The following is an 18,162-nucleotide window of genomic DNA, read 5'->3' as shown; positions in this document are numbered from 1 at the left end:
CCTGATGTTCTGTTCAAAACTTACTTTCATCTGTTTCTTTGTATCATCAATAAATTTTGCAACCATACCTGTAGTCCTTTCATCCAAGTAATTTATATAAATTGTGAATAGTTGAGGTCCTGGCACTGATCTCTTTGACACACCATTCAAAGCAGTTTGCCAATCTGAAGAAGACCCATTAATGCCGATGGCTTTTTCCAAATCAGCCATTCTTTTACTCACAGCAATAATCTACCTGGACACCATGAGCTTTTACCTTCCACAATAATTTGATAAGACAATTTATCAAATGCCTTCTAGAAACCTGAACCCAGAATGTCCATCAGTTCCCCTTTATCCACAGCATGTTACATTCTCAAGGAACTCCAATAGAGTTGTTGATTTCCCTTTTGAGGAGCTATGTTGAATTTATTTAAATGCACTTCTAATGCTTCTTTAATTTTAGCTTCTAACATTTTTCTTATTGACAGATGTTAAGCTGACTGGCCTGTAATTTCCTGCTTTCTTCCTGCTTCCTTTTTTGAATTATATTTGCTATCTTCCAATGAAATGCAATAAATGTCCAAATCTGGGGAGCTTTAGAATAATAAAACCATAGCATCAACTACCTCACTTGGCCCCTCTTTTAAGAGCTTAGGATGAAGTTGATTAAGACTCGGACACTTGTCAGCACGTAACTCCAACAATTTTACATTGCTATTCCTCATATAATTACAAAGTTCCACACTCCCTTCCATTTCCTGATTTAAAGCTGCTTCTGGAACTGACACAAAACACCACTTCAACTCATCTGCCATCTCCTTATTTTCCATTATCAAAGGAATAAAGGAAGAAAGAAACAGAAACAAAGACTTGCATCTATATAGCACCTTTCACAACTACAGAATGCTGGTCCTTAGCCAAATTGCAACAGAATTTGGTCATCTGACTCAGGATTGTAACAGGTAATATTAATAATGTGTTAGTTGAGTCTTAAATATTGGACTCGGTGCAGGGAAAATTGCTGCTTTTTATCAAATACTGTAGTGAGATCTTTTACAATCACTTGGGATGACAAACAAAGAATTGGTTTCACATCTCAATTGAAATGCAGCACACACAATAGTGCAACATTCCTTCAGTGCTGCACTTGAATGCAGGGCAGTCTAGATTTTGTGATCGGGTCACTGACGTGAAACCTGAACCCACAAATTTCTGATGCAGCGTTGCTTCAGAATATCTGCAAACAGTTGATATATATCGAACACTGAATGAAGGAGACAAGGTATTTGACTGTAGGTTGAAGAGTGTATTTATGCTAATAGAACAATTGGCTACAGATGTCTTTATTTCACTTTGTTATTGCATTTATTTCCCACTACTTCTCCTTAGCTATGTTTCCTTTATTGTGTTTACTTCCCTTTTTAATCATTAACTGCCCTGACTATCCCTCCAATGCTCCCCCAAAAGACACAGGCATTGATATTAACTCCCAACCCCGTGACAAACTGGAGAAGGTCAACTTTGAATTACCCCAAATATGCATACTTATTTTTATAGCAATGGATAGCACGGTCACCAAACAAAATTTAAAGTGAACATGAAGCACTGGATATTTTCCAAGAAAGGTGGTGAGTACACATGAAGAGTGTCTTTTCTAGCACTGCTTGTGGGTCAAAAGGAGGACACTTCCAGCTCATCGCAACTTCTCTCTTCTCCATTCCCCAACAGCACCACGGCTGACCTACCCCTATCATTCAAAACACTTCATTTCCAGGAACTGTCCACACAGGCCTCTGAGCTGCAGCCTCCAGCCAGGATATTTAGGTAACTGCCAAGCAGAGAACAGTACTTGATAATTAAGTCCTACCATTAAGTTCAGCATGACTCTGTATCCTGACTCTAACAGGGTTCCTTGACGATTCTTGGCCTCCCCAAACTCTCCCCCTTCCACACTTTAAAGTCAGGCTATTGATTCTTTGCTGGTTTATGCATTCATGGATGCCAGACATGGTTCACTGCTTAGATCCAGTACAATTATTCATCTGTGATTATGACAACGATTTCTGGCAGTCTTCCTAGCCACAAGGTCCCTGTTTAGACTGTTGGCCTATTCTGCGATATCCTTTAATGAATTACAGGTTGAAGTCATAGATAGCCTTCAAGGAAGTTCACATTTTTACATCACATTGATTTGAACTGGACAAACTGATTTCTGTTCCCACTGTAAAATACTGCACTCACACTTAAACTGACACCATCTTCGGAGCTTTTGATGAACTAAATCTGTTTTGTGCAGCAGGCTTGCCTCAGCTAAAAACTAAAGACTCCATTCACCTTATGGAGAGATTCACGCTGTCAGCCTTTGTCCCAAGTACTTGATAGTGAATTCAATTCCAAGTTTCAGACCTGGAAGAACCCTAGTTATCATGCAGGCACAGTAATACCACAGTGAATTTAACACCCATGTCAGAAACCAGGCAGAAGGACAATTATGACATAATTTACCCTTTCAGATCCAATTGCATTGCTCAAATGTGCCAATTAATGACAATCTATTTATCTTAATTTGAGGCTGTCAGGTCTTCTTTCTCACATTTAATCAGTTAGAAAGCATTCAGATGACATGGTGGCTCAGTGATCAGCACTGCTGTCTCACATTGCCATGCAGCTGGGTTCAGTTCCAGCCTTGGCTGACTCTCTGTGTGGAGTGTGGGTTCCTTCTGGGTGTTCCGATTTTCTCCCACAGTACAAAGATGTGCAGGCAAGGCGGATTGGCCATGGGAAATTCAGTGTTACAGGGATGGGTCTTCGGAGGATCAGTGTAGACTTGATGGGCCAAATAGCCTGCTTCCTCACTGCAGGAATTCTATGATTCATAAAAGAGAAACAATTACTGAAAGCCGAGTTAATGATTTGTGGCCCTTCAGAACATTCTGCTTCTTTCCCACAGATGCAGCCAGACCTGCTGCATTTTGCCAGCAATTTCTGTTTTTGTTTCTGACTTCCACAGTCCACAGTTGACTTTTTTTCAACAAGTCCAATTATTTTCAGATCATAAATGACAAATTCCGATATTTTATTTTAGTGCTTTCCTCCTGCCTTTGGTGATTAAAACTCCTGCTGACTCTAACCACCATCTAACCATCACCACCTCCCCCCCCCCCCCCCCCCCCCCCCGCCTCATCCACCAGACCCCTGCCCTTGCACCTCCCCTCCCCACCATTTACCTTTGCCAGTGGCATTAGTTCTGAGGACCAATCTTCTCCTCCTAACTCCCCCATTTATTTTCTCCTGCATTGTGTGCTGCTTATCCATACCACTGCCTGGGTACTTACAACTGTGTTTTTCTTGCCGACGTGAAATTCAAAAGTTTATAACTTAAGACCAGTCTGAGCACACATGATGCTAACAGAAGATATTTCTTGTTGACTAAAGTCTTACTCTTGCCTTCCAATCACTCAATGACTCCCACCAACTTCATCAAGAATGCAGACAAATTGAGCCAGAGGAAGTTACAATCTTTGGGATCTCCTACTTCACAGACAAAGATGGTTTTCTATATAACCACCTTACCACCTGACTCCTCAAAGTTGGTATGCAGTATATCTTTAAGAGACATGCTCATGATGTTATCACCATTTCATAGCATATACGTTGAGGGTATAAATGTCTTCACAGCATCATGGAATCTCTACATGTGGAAGGAGGCCATTCAGCCCACCTGAGTCTTCATCTTTAACAATGGGCATATGAAGCATGACAAGTTGTTGGGAATTGCTAGTGTTTGTAGCCGATCAGCTTTGTATTAGCCCAGGCACTGAAATGCCTTATCAGGAGCTGTAATGAATATCTCTTGAATCCAGTTGCCCACATCTAGTTCTGACGTTACAAGAGCTAATATAAATCCTGCCACATCAGCGACAAATACATGGTGGCAATGCCGAGGTCATGATGGCAGATCACCCACCACCCTTGTCGACATGCCAATCCTCCTGTTTGGGTATCCATGCTGTAATGTCTATCGACATCTTCTTATGATACTTGAACATGTTGAAAAGAGTTAAATCTGCTTTGGAGGATTCAGGGTAGATCGTTGCCAATTCAGACTGCCTGTTATTGTCCTCAGCAAATTCAAAGTGAGCCCAGTCTGGGTGAGTTAATGAAAACTTGAGCTCATATTTTGGCTGCAGCCTTGATCTGCATTTGCAATAACAAAGGATAAAGCATTGTAGGAGGAGGGGAGAGCCATGAGCACAGAACATGTCAGTGACCTCTTGAAAACTGATTACCTCACCGTGCCAAATGCTGCGATTTTCTCTGCATGAAAATGATGCAGACGCAGACATTCTCGTGGTAAACAAAATCTCTGGCCATGCAAGTTTCTTTACCACCAAACTAAAAGCAGTGTTGCCACACTAATAGTCAGAGCTACAGAATTAAGATTTCTTAGGCATGTACTACAAAATTTTCCAAATCTCCCCACCCATCCCTTAAAAGCACAAATACATAACAAAATCAGTGGAGAATTAGGCTCATTGAATATTTACATGAAGTGCTGAATTTTTAATCCCAAAAATGGATGATTTGTGGTAAGGCCAAAGGATAATATTTCTTTTAAAACCTGGAATTCAAAACCAATGCACCTTCAACAAGCCCATATCCATATTAACTAGGACAAAGATCAGGTAATCAATCAGTCCAAGGAGGAACTGGCAATTTAATCCCAAGCCAGCTGACCTTAAGAAAACAATACCATGGATCCTGGAAATCTGAAGTAAAAGCAGAAAACACTGGGAAAATGCACAAGCTAGCAGCATGGGAGAGAAAAATCAAATTAATGTTTCATGTTGGTTGGAAGAGCAGGAAAATGGCCTACCTGAATTCTATTGCCTCCCTGCCTCTGCCACAATGAAGTCAAGCGTGTGATGGTCCATGTTGGGACTTTACACCACGTCATTTGAGTTCCTTAAATGGCTAATTAATGATTATCTAAGGGTGCCGTCTCACTGCCACTTCAGGTAGTTCTGGAAGGCAGCTAAAACTGTGAGCACAGATTGACATCTCCAAGTCAGGAGTGTGCAGCTACATCCTGCAAAGAAAGGCAATTGCTGCCTGGCAGAGGGACTCAGCATTGGGAAATGGGGGCCCATTGACAGCCCGCGTAATTTTGCTGCTGACCCCACCTTAACCCCTCTCCCTGTGACCGTTATTCTGCAAGCCACCTGCCCACCCCTTGACATTACCTATCTGTGGCCTGAGTGAATTGGATGACTCTCTCTGTGGAATTCTCCCTGAGATTCTCCCTGAGGCTGTGTGGGTTTCCTCTGGGTGCTCTGGTTTCCTCCCACAGTCCAAAGACATGCAGGTGAGGTGTATTGGTGACGCTAAATTGCCCATGGTGTTTAGGAATGTGCAGGCTGGGTGGATTACCCATAGTAAATGCAGGATTACAGGGGTAGGGTCACAGGCTAGATCTGGGTGGGAAGCTTTGCAGAGGGTCAGTGCAGACTCAATGGACTGAATGGCCTCTTTCCGCACTGCAAAGATTCTATTTGTGTGTTTAGGTTTCCTTGGGTTGATGAAATCATTTAATGTGGTGACATCATTTCCTGTGGTGATGTAATTTCCTGTTCTTTTTCTCAGGGAATGGTAAATGGGATCCAAGCCAATGTGTTTGTTAATAGAGTACCGGTTGGAATGCCCATGGTTCTGGAATTATTGTACTCCTCTCTGTTTGGCTTGTTCTAGGATGGATGTGTTGTCCCAGTTGAAGTGGTATCCTTCCTCATCTGTATGTAAAGATACTAGTGAGAGTGGGTCATGTCGTTTTGTGACAGATCAACTAGCCACAAAAAGACACGACCCATTCTCACTAGTATCTTTACATACAGGTGAGAAAGGGCACCACTTCGACTGGGACAACACATCCATCCTAGAACAAGCCAAACAGAAATACGAACAATAATTCCTAGAAGCATGGCATTCCAACCAGAATTCTATCAACAAACACATTGACTTGGATCCCAATTACCACCCCTTGAGAAAAAAGAACAGGAAATGACATCACCACAGGAAATTATGTCACCACATGAAATGATGTCACCAACCCAAGGAAACCTAAACACATAAATAAAAAGTGGGCCATGCCACCAGCGCTTCATCCCGCGGCTCACTGATGATGATACCTAGTATGGTGATGAAACATCTGAAAATGAACCATCCATCTCAACAAGCAAACCTACATCCAGAACCTCAGTCTGAGCTATAAATCTTTTCAAAACTTGCTAATAACAACATTTTTTTTCTCTCCCTCTGCTTGAATGGCTTCCTGAACCCACGGTGCTGTGGTCAATCCGCTTATCCTCCCTGCAGTCCCTGTTCCCATCCACACAGGGAGCAAAACTCTTGAACCTGTTGGACAAGGACAAGGGTTGAGGCTCCTGCAACTCGGCCTCCTGGATCCCTCTATCTGCCTCACTCACAGCCATACCCTCCTATGTCTGCCCACCAGCTGAATTCAAGTTAGCTAGTCTAAGGGGTGTGACTGTTTCCTGAAACACAGCATCCAGGTAATCTCCCCCTCCCTGATGTGTCACAATGTTTGAAGCTCAGACTCCAGCTCATCAACTCTGAGCTGGAGTTCCTCCGGCAACCAACATTTACTACAGACACGGTCACTGGGAACCTTAATGGGGTCCACCAGCTCCCACATCATGCAGAAACAACACATCACTGAAAGAACTGTCAATGCTGGAAATCAGAAACAAAGCAAAACAAAAATTGTTTGAACAGCTCAGAAGATCTGGCAGCATCAGAGAAGAGAATCAGAGTTAATGTTTTGGGTTCAGGGACCTTTCTTCAGAACTGAGAAAGTTCATAATGTGCAGTTCTGAGGAAGGGTCAGTGAACCCAAAATATTAACTCTAATATCTGTCCACAGATGCTGCCAGAACTGATGAGCTTTTCCAGCAATTTCTGTTTGTGCTTTTTACCTGCCAGATATGATTCCCAGATTTCAGGATTCTCAGCAGCTGAAAGATAAGGAAAACTTCACAGAGAAGATGATTTAGGGTCAAGTGACTTTGATGGCTCCTGCCAGCCCTCTCTTCACTCTGCTGTACAACTGAGAGTCCAATTTCAGGAGGTGACATAGTACAATCACTGTTGAGAGTGTCATGCTGGAAAAGCACAGCATGTCAGGCAGCATCCAGGGAGTTGGAGGATCGACGTTTCAAGCGATCTTCCTGCTTCTTGGATGCTGCCTGGCCTGCTGTGCTTTTCCAGCACCACACTCTCAACTCTTTGCTCCACCATCTGCAGTCCTCACTTTCTCATTGTACAATCGCTGTCAAACCTCTGAATGGACCTGCCCAGAAATGGTGAGGAGTGGGCTAATAGGATATAAATGAGGATTTGAAACAGTTAGGATACCCTCGCAAAGCAAGCTCATGGATCAGAATCCCAAAAGAAAACGCATAAGTTTCAGTCAGACATGGGGAAAGAAAAGCTTTTGAAAATGTGTTCCTGGAAAAGCACAGCAGGTCAGGCAGCATCCAAGGAGCAGGAGAATTGACGTTTCGGGCATGAGCCCTTCTTCAGGCTCATGCCCGAAACGTTGAATTTCCTGCTCCTTGGATGCTGCCTGACCTGCTGTGCTTTTCCAGGAACACATTTTCAGCTCTGATCTCCAGCGTCTGCAGTCCTCACTTTCTCCTCAAAGAAAAGTTGTTGCCAACCTGCAAAAGAAAAATCAAAAATCTGAGATAAGCCTGGTGACAGTATTCTTCACTTTTCTGCATTCTTCATTCTCAGTTTGACCATAAGGCAGTGGCTCACGCTGTGTTGTTCCTCTGACATGTTCCAAATGTACAAACAGGCATTGCTACTGCACCACCACTCCAACTGCACAATGCTCAGTATCAAAACTAATCCAATTCCAGTTTTCAGTTGTCTGTACACAGAGAATAGTGAACATTTCTTTATGGAGGAGGTTTAATATTTTAGTCCCGGATACTTACCTTCCAGGCGTCTGCAGTGTATGAACAGCAGCAAGAGTATTTGAGAAAAACAACGTGAGCAGAATATGAAGTATTCCCACCCTCCACTGACTCGCAGCAAATCTCTGAATACATCCTTTTCAGAATTGCATCAAATCTAATTGCATTGAAACAAAATTGGAAAGAAACAAATGTTTTGTGATTTCTGAATTTCATTATTTTGAACAATATTTGATATTTGTGAAATGTTTCAGGTTTGGATTAGAGATGCAGAGGAATGCAAGGAAGATCATTATAACACAGTGAATGCCTATGTTGTGGTGGAAGCAAAGGTGACCAAAGACTTGATAGGGAAAGCGGATGGCTATTTAAAGGGAAGTAAACATGAGAGCTATAAGGATAGTGCAGAGGAATAGATTGACTGCATTGCTCTAAACAGAGTTGTCATGAACTCAATGGACTGAGTGATCTCTTCTGTGTGTAAAGGCCCTCCTAAACAAATGCAGTTAAACCTAATACATTTAAATTCTAAACACATGAAACACCAAGCAATGGAAAGATATGTTGATGGAGTTCATTGAAGAAAAGTGGAAGGAGACTTATTTATATCATAACTACTGGCATGGACCTATTGAGGTAAATGTCCTGTAACTATATAGTACAAAGTGTGTACACAAATTGAGTTGACCATTATTTCTTTCTTCTGCCTGTAAGAATCTGAAAAATTGGGAGCTGGAAATAAGAGAGTCTTTTTTTTAACATCCAGCTACCCATTTATCTAGGAGTTGAAAATGGGAAGACACACAGCATTCCTCTTCCTTTCAGTGATGGAAGTAGACCTGCTTTGGTTTCAGAAAGCTATGTAAATAGATGCCCAGCTGTGTACCTGAACAAGTAAGAGGCTGTTTTCAGTTCAGTTGAAAGGCGCACAAAGTTTCAAACTGTTAGAGCAAGCACAATCCACCCATTCATACAATAGAATTTCTGTAGTGTGGAATCAGGCCATTCAGCCCATCAAAGACACACCACCCTCTGAACAGCACACCATTCCAGCCCCACCTCATCCCTGTATTTCCCGCAGCCAATCCACCTAACCTGTACATTTTTGGACTGTGGGAGGAAACCAGGGTACCTAGAGGAAACCCATGCAGACACAGGGAGAACTTGTAAACTCCACACAGACAGTCACTTAAGGCTGGAATCAAACCCAAGTCCCCAGCACTGTGAAGCAGCAGTGCTAACCACTGAGCCACCATGCTGCCCACAATGTAGGCACAATTTATATTCAATCTGAACGCGCACATAGGAAGGAGGGAGCTAAACCAGGAAGGAGGAAAATTATTTTGAAAAAAAAGTGTGGAAAGAAGATAGACTCTGGTGCAAAGACAATGCAGCTGAACAATAATATGGATTCAGACAAAAATTTGAATATGTTAAACATTGTTAGACAAGTTTTCTCAGCTAGGACCTCAGTATTCTCATCCTGAGGAAAGACTATTTCGCCCACAGCGAGTTTATACGCTTTCATTTTTGAGAATTATAGTTTTGCCATTTGTTCCATTCAATGCAAATACACCTAGTTTGGATACTGGCCGATATGGTTAAAAACTGGAGATTGCAATCCCTGGTGTGACCAAATCGGTCTACAAGAAAACAATAGGAAAATCAGAGAGAGTGAGACAGCAGTTTAACCTCACTGGCAGATATTCAAATAAGATTCTAATCATTGACTATGAATGATATCATTTGACAGTTGTATCATATGAGTTGTCTCTCGCTTCTCTCAATTTACTCTCTCCCTTACTCTGCCCCTTTGTTGGCCAAACTATTACTTCAGAAAGGGACCCAAACTTTGTTGAATTCCCAGCAAATATTTAATATGTTTATTCTTTCAAGGAGAGAAATAATCTGCACATATTTGACATAACACATACCTAAATGTATTTTCCCAGTGACATAAAAGATGTTTTTAAAGTAGAATATGTACTCAGCAGAATTGCTACTACACAAGAGTTTATTGATGTCCATAAAAGAATAGATAAGTTTACTTGTTCTTGCATTTTGATTATAAAAGGTGTTATTATAATTCTACTGCTGGAGAGTGTTACAGATCAGACTTTCATTAACTGGTGTTAAATTGATCATTGATGCCGTCCTTTGTGCATTAAAATGGCAGACAAAAACAAAATTGGACAGCAATTCACAAAAACTGTTCGATCTGATATCAGTATGCTGATCACAGAATTCCTTATATCGTTTTAAAAATTCCCCAAGATAACAAAAGTAACATTGTGTCATTCTACAAGTTCAAGTGGCCTTTTACAGACAATAGACATCCATTTGATGTAATCTTGACAATGCCACTTCAATTTGGTCATGGAATCATTACTATCTCAACTTCAATTTTGGCCCATGTACTCTCATGAGCTAAGCATAAAATTGTCATGTTAAATATTGGGCAAGCTTTGTAGCCTCTCACTCACTGTTTGTTGGTCTTTTGTTTTTATTCTTCACCACCATCCTCCATCCAGGCATAATTCTGTGACCAATTTCACTCTCAGTCTTACAGAATGCTGGGACTCACCAGTGCCTTGTTCTCAATTCATTAGTGAAGAAGGCTCAATTTTACATAATTTTAGCTTCCAGCATGTGTTAGGAATTCAGCTTCGCTGCTGAGAGGTGTCAGAAACAAGATGCAAGAGCCAGAATCTCGCCAAAAAAGCCTCATAACAGTTCTTTTCATAGACCTGCATCTAGAACATGTACCTAAGGAGTGAAAGACAATCCAGGCTATCACCATTTGAAAATTGGATTAGATTCTGCATATTTATTCAAATTGGAGATGCCTAAACTTGTTGCAAATGTTTAGCATTGTAACTATGCATTTAGATCAACCCAATCAATACTGAAAATTAAAGTAGAATAGAGGTAACGAATTAATTTTTTTTGTATGGGATTGGTGTCATTTCAACTTGTCCAACCAACCATAAATCTCTGATTTTATGTTGACTGCTGTGACAAGGACAAATGAATGAACCTTCACAGTCAATGCTACATATTTTATATTCAATGTAATCTTAAGCTTGAGCTTGATTTCAGTGATACACATAAAGCCACATTATGCCTTTTTTCTTTACAATTAGTTTATCAGGGAGGCAGACAGGCATTGGTAAAATTTCAAGACCATGCTGTGCCATTACTTATCATGAAATTAGAGTTTTTCTCAAATGTTATGGCCATCACTGGCTTGGAGAGGCTTGTTCATGCTGGAATGAATGTTCATGGACATTGTAGGCTGGTAGTGACTACAGGCCTGAACTGAACAAGATGGCAATTAATATTATGAGCACAGCAAAATGTACCAGCTCTTTGAAATAATTGTGCGTTACCTCTTGTTGTCAGCCTCTTCCCTGTGTTAAGCACCTAAACAATTTCATGTTTTTAACTCAGTGATGACTGTTCTGGCATTCTGAATACATTAATGTGACTGTTTGTGGCATTTGAAATGGCCTCGGTATCTTTCTTAAGGATGCGTAAACTCTGCTGTAACAATATCTGCATGATGAGAGCACTTCATTCATCTCTCAGTCAACTAATGATGAGCCACTGGGTGTCATTTATATAAGCTAACGTGTACACCTCTAACTTGCTAGCATAACGAAAGTCATTTGATTGGTTAGCTGGCACAGAGATGTTGCTTGTGGGGTTCAGACCTAACAGCTGATGTGGGTTGGTTTTTTTTGCTCTGAACTTGCATGAAAGGAATTAAGGTTGTTAAATTTAAATAATTTTTACTCTGGGGAGAAATGACATCAGGAAAACTAATTAGTTGAAATGATTTCTCTAGATACCGTATGGGTAATGATTATCTTTCAAACAGCAGCTGATATTTCAGAGTGGGTTTTACTCAGAAAATGGTTCATGAAGACACTGAATAATTAAATAGGTTTGTCTGGACTAAAGTCGCTTTAAAAAAATTCACCTTTAAATATAACACAGTCCTACATTTTCACTGTGATAAAGAGACCAAAAAGTTATTTCAGGTTTTTACAAGGATGTTGCCAGTGTTGCCAGGGTTGGAGGATTTGAGTTATAGGAAGAAGCTGAACAGGCTGGGCCTGTTTTCCCCAGAGCGTCGGAGGTTGAGGGGTGACCTTATAAAGGTTTACAAAATTATAAGGGCATGGATAGGATAAATAGACAAAGTCTCTTCCCTGGGGTCAGGGAATCCAGAACAAGAGGGTATAGGTTTAGGGTGAGAGGGGAAAGATATAAAAGAGACCTAAAGGGCAACTTTTTCATGCAGAGGGTGGTACTGGTGTGGAATTAGCTACCAGAGGAAGTGGTGGAGGCTGGTACAATTGCAACATTTAAAAGGCATCTGGATGGGTAGATGAATAGGAAGGGTTTGGAGGGATATGGGCCAGGTGCTGGCAGGTGTGACTAGATTAGGTTGGGATATCTGGTCGGCATGGATGAGTTGGACCAAAGGGTCTGTTTCCATGCAGTACATCTCTATGATTCTAGTGCCTGATTTCTCTTTCTAACAATGTGAAGTCTTCTTTCCTCTCTTACCACAGGGATATGTAATATATACAAGGAAGGAGAAATTTTAGTTGAAAAGTTTGAATAAGCAAAACAGGATTTCCTATTTTGTTCTCATTTTCAGCTTTATTTGCTAAAACAATATCCATTCCAATTTAAGTTTTACATTTTGGTAAATTGTACTTTGTACTTTTGAGTGCCCTGCGTTTTATGTGACACTGTTGTTGCACTGCAAATAGTATGTCAATTTTAATTTTAATTTAATTTTCTTTGATTGGAGATGTTCTTAAAAACGTTGCTGCAAATTATTCCCAAAATTACCTGTTTGAATTCTGCAATCAGAATTCGAACCACCCCATACAAAACAGAAGCAACATAAATCAATGACCTCTTTTTGACTACCATTTCGATACATCACCCCTCTTAGCTCTTCTGGTCCTCCCTGTTCCTTCGACACAGTCAGTCACACCATCTTCCTCCATTGTCCATCCTTCATAGTCCAACTTAATGGGACTAACCTGCTGAACTTGGCCGGCATCTACCCAACGACAGCCAAAATATCTATGGTGAAAACAACTCTTCTCTCTCTTACATATCACATTAGCAGTACTTTTTTTTACTTAACTCAAGGGATGTGGGTGTCACTGGCTGAGTCAGCATTTATTTGTTGTCCCTAGTTGCCCTTGAAAATGTCATGGTGAACCATCTTCTTGATGGTGGGGGATTCAGCAATGGTAATTTAGCTGCAGTCCATTTGGTATAGGCAGACCCACAATGCCGTCAGTTAGCAAGCTCCAAGATTTTGATCTGGCGATGTTAATTTTCCAATTCATAGTTAAAAATCACACAACACCAGGTTATAATCCAACAGGTTTATTTGGAATCACTAGCTTTCAGACCGCTGCTCCTTCATCGGGTGGGTGTGGAGTATAAGATCGTAAGACACAGAATTTTGCTATAAGTTTTGTGTCTTACATCTTATACACCATAACCCCCTGATGAAGGAGTAGCGCTCCGAACGCTAGTGGTTCCAAATAAGTCTGTTGGACTATAACCTGGTGTTGTGTGATTTCAAACTTTGTCCACCCCAGTCCAACAGCGGCACCTCCGAATATTTCCAATTCATGATGGTGTGTCATTTGGAGTGGTATGTGCAGCTGATGCTGGCCCCATGTTGACTTTGTCCTCAGGAAGTAGGGGTTCATAATTTTAGGAGATTTTATTGAAGCAGCAGTTAAGAGATTATGTAGACTAAAGGCTTACTTTCCTGAAAGTTTAGAAGAATGAGAGGGGATCTTTTGACATACAAAACTCTTTGCAGCTTGACGGATTTACCACCCATCAGCACTGCACTGGAGAGTCAATGTGGAGTTCTTGCTCCAGCTTAAATACAAATCCTCTGACACAAAGGTAAAATTAAGTAAGACATGTCTGACAGACTAATATCTAAATTGTCAGCCATGATTAAACTTTTTAGAGTTCAGATCTGCATCCAAAGCAAAGGTAGAGCTTCTTTTGTGACCTCTATCATTGTATTCACACTGTAAAACAGTGCTGAAGAAAGAGCAATGACTGGAGATTGTGGGAGATAATTGGTGTCAGAATCAGATTAGACAGACTATAAGTGTTTGCAAAATCTCTGAACTTGTATATCATGTATCATAAACAAACCATAACATTAAATCTGTTAGTAAGTGAGCATTTGGATTAGAAGTACCAGAATTAGAACATTAGCGTTGAGACCCACATTAAAACTATTCTGATCCAACATTTATGCGTGCCAAGTATAACGAAGCATGATTTTTGTAAGTGTTCAGTATCAAACTCGAGTCAGTTGTTTCTATTGGATGTAAAAGCTCATTTCAAATAGATTTTGAGGACATACATCTCAATAGCACAGTGACTACAAGTGTCGTTGACAATGCTATCAAGCAGTTCTTAAACATCAACAAATTGCTCACTGATTCATGGTTTAGGATCAATTGGAGCCCAGCAACTCCTGACCCCATTATAGCTTCAGTCCAGACTTGGACAAAAGGGGGTGTGTGTGTGTGTGTGTGTGTGTGTGTGTGTGTGTGTGTGTGTGTGTGTGTGTGTGTGTGTGTGTGTGTGTGTGAGGGGATTGTGGTGGTGTAGTGGTAGAGGTTATGAGGAAGAGAATTGACAACTTTTAACATTCATACAGCAGGGAGCTGCTTAGGGTAATGTTCAAGGCCCAACCATTGACAACCACATCAATGTTCTTGGGTGTAGGTATGTTAATGACTGTGCAAAATTAATTGCCTTTGGGACTACTCAGATGCCAAAGCAGTCTGTGCCTACATGTGGCAAAACCCGGATGTCATTTGGGTTTGGGCCGATAGGGACAAGTAGTATATGCACCATAGCTGGACCAGGAAATAATCAACTCCAACAACTGAAAATCTAACCATCTCCCTTGACACTCATATGAATATACAAAACAAGAGCAGAAGCAATTCATTTGATCTCTTGATTATATGATTGCATAAGATCATGAGTGATCATTGGTCATGGTTGTTTTTTGAATTCCAAACTCCAGTCTACCCATTCCCCATCCCAATGATTACCTTGATTACTATTATTACCTTGATTAGCCTATAATTACCTTATTTAACAAGGATCTATCAATATCTTCCTTAAGAATATTGAATATCATTGTCTCTTTTGTCTTCTGAGGCAGAGTTCCAAAGTTGTACAACCTCTGAGAAAAGAATTCTCTTATTGCTAAATTACCATTGCTGAATCCCCCGCTATCAATATGCTGGGATTTAACATTGCCTAGAAATGTGAGTGGACCAGAGCATCAACAAGAGCAGATTGTGAACTGTGATGAGTAACTCACTTCCTGACTCCCCAAAGTCTGTCTACCATTCACAAGCTACAAGCTAAGTTTGTGATGGAATACTGTCCACTTGCCTAAATGGATGCAGCTCCAACAACACACAAGCAGCTCAACATCTTCCAGCCCATTTGATTATCACCCACCTACTACCTTGAACATTCATTCTCTCCAAAACAAACACACAGTGGTTGCAAATGTACGTTATGTACATGATGCATTGTATCAACTCACTCAAGTTCTTCAACAGCACCATTCAACTCCATCTAGAAGGACAAGGATAGCAAGAACATAGAATTAGAATGCCTACAGTGTGGACACAGGCCATTTGGTCCAACTAGTCCACACTGGCACACTGAAGAGTAGCCCACCCTGACCCATTCCCCTACACCTATTACTTCACATTTCCCCTTACTAATGCACCCAGCCTACACATCCCTGAACATTATGGGAAATTTAGCATGGCCAATTCACCGAACCTGCACAACTTTGTATTGCGAGGGGAAACCAGAGCACCCAGAGAAAACCCATGCAGACATGGGGAGAATGTGCAAACTCCACACACACAGTGGCCTGAGGCTGGAATTGAACCCATGTCCCTGGTGCTGTGAGGCAGCAATGCTAAACACTATGCCGCCCCTATTCTTTTTTCATTTTTAAAAGAAATAACATTTTTTTTTGTTTTTTCTTAAAATTGAGACCATCTGATCAGTTGCCTCTTCCTCCACTATTTATCAGAGCCAATCATCCTTTGAACTCATCCTCTTCTTGGTCTGAAACAAGTTTTTCCTAACTGATCTCCTAACTCCCATTGTAATTTCCCATTGGAGAACTATTACCTTCAAGTTCTACTACCAGACAAACATTATGCTGATTTGGAACAAGATACCCATTCCTCATTGTCAATATCCTGGAAATCACTTCTTAATAACAATGTATACTTATATCATATGGATTATAGTGATTCAAGGAAACAGGAATCACCTCTTTCTCAAGAGCAATTACGGAAGGGCAATAAATGTTGATTCTTCCAGTAATACCTACACCTGCTTTGTCCTCTCAGGAATGCTTGCTGTGAAATTTTCAACAGACTGAATTTCTTCAGGAAAGATTGAGAACCTTGTTAATTTATGAAGGGGCTAAATCAAATAAACAAAGAGATGTTTCAACTTGTGGAGGAATCCAAAATTATGAGGCCATAATATAAGATAATCCAATATTAACTCCAATATGGATTCAGGAGAAATGCCTTTGCTCAGGATTTGATGAGAATGTGGAACTCAATAACCCAAGGTGTGGCTAGGCCAGCATTTATTACCCATCTTTAATCATCCAGGTAACAGTCATCCACATTGCTGTGGGTCTGCAGTCACAAGTAGGATGTCACCAAGTAAGGGCAGCATATTTGTTTCTTTTAACAACAATTGACAATTAGCTTTTTAATTCCACCTTTTTACTAAAATGAGAATTTTAATACCTTTGATGGTGGGATTTGAACCCCATGTCTCCAGAGCAGTATTTTGAAGAGTATGGATTGCTAGTTTGGTGACCGTTCCTTGGAGACTGCTTCTTATTCTTACAGGTATAACTGCTCCTCTATACTGCACCTAGTATACTTTCAGTTTCTCATTTATGTGCAATAGAGTATGAAATATTCAACCCATAGCCTTTAGAAATAGCAATCATTATGATTCTCCCTCCTGATTCCCACTCTGCTCGGGAATGTCTGACCTTTGCCTGTGGCTTCAACACATAGTGTGACTGAGATACCGAACACTACAGATTCGCAGCAGCTCGTTCTTTGCCCCTCTGCTCCATGATACAAATGAGCATGCTGGCGTTCCAATGTATAATATGCAGCATGCATCAGTGGCAAATCTAATGCTCCACTGATGAGAGTGAGAGTTGTGTCAACCTAGTTCAGACAGGTTTACGTTACTGCTAGGATTAGACTGAGAGACTTTGTGCTCCTCAAATAGCATCAGTGAATATAAGGAAGGAGAAAAGCTGAGAATAATGCAAAAAAAGAAATCCTTTTTCCTTATAGCCACCATCCTTTTCAGTGGGATTAGTTTGAATGCCATTGCATAGTGAGATGACTTCACCCTCTTCCTGGAATTTAGCCAAATGCGTGTCCTCAATCTTTCCCAGACTTGCAAGTTTACATAAGGATCACTGAAATTTCATTGGCTTATAAGATCAGTGTTGATTTATTTAGTTCATTACAAGTTGATTAGTATTCTATTTCTGTCAGGTTGTGTCGTTGTGATCAGAGTAATGGCAGATCAGGTCCAACAAAGCTACTTTACCCGAACAGTGTAGCTCAGCACCCTACCCCCACCCTCCACTACTGCCACTTTTTATTTACCACACCAACCATTCTCTGGCCTTTTTGTGATTTTCAACTTTGTCCCACTTCACACTAGTTAATGCCCAAAGCATGCGATGGTTTAAAACTCCTGATTGTTTCTCACTGAACAACATTTGGAGCTGTTTAGATTCAGCCCTTGCTGGGCATAGAAGCATTTGCCTCCACAGTTACAGGGATATGTGGAGCAAATGTATTAGTGAGGCAGTAAAGGACAAGAGGGAAGGACACCAGAAATCCTAGAGGGCCTTGCAAATTTAAGGGCAGCTTGAAGCCTGTATTGTAACTTCTTTACTTCATTTCCTGAGCAGCTGCAGACTAGATTGTCAATGAGTCCAACTGAGAATGCCTGAGGTGGAAAACAGTAGCTGAAGACCACTGCAGATCAAAAATCAGATCAAGGGGCATGA

This window comes from Hemiscyllium ocellatum, chromosome 17 (assembly GCF_020745735.1).
Source record: "Hemiscyllium ocellatum isolate sHemOce1 chromosome 17, sHemOce1.pat.X.cur, whole genome shotgun sequence".
Lineage (NCBI taxonomy): Eukaryota > Metazoa > Chordata > Chondrichthyes > Orectolobiformes > Hemiscylliidae > Hemiscyllium > Hemiscyllium ocellatum.
The sequence above is the reverse complement of the archived record's forward strand: the minus strand, read 5'-3'. Positions refer to the sequence as shown.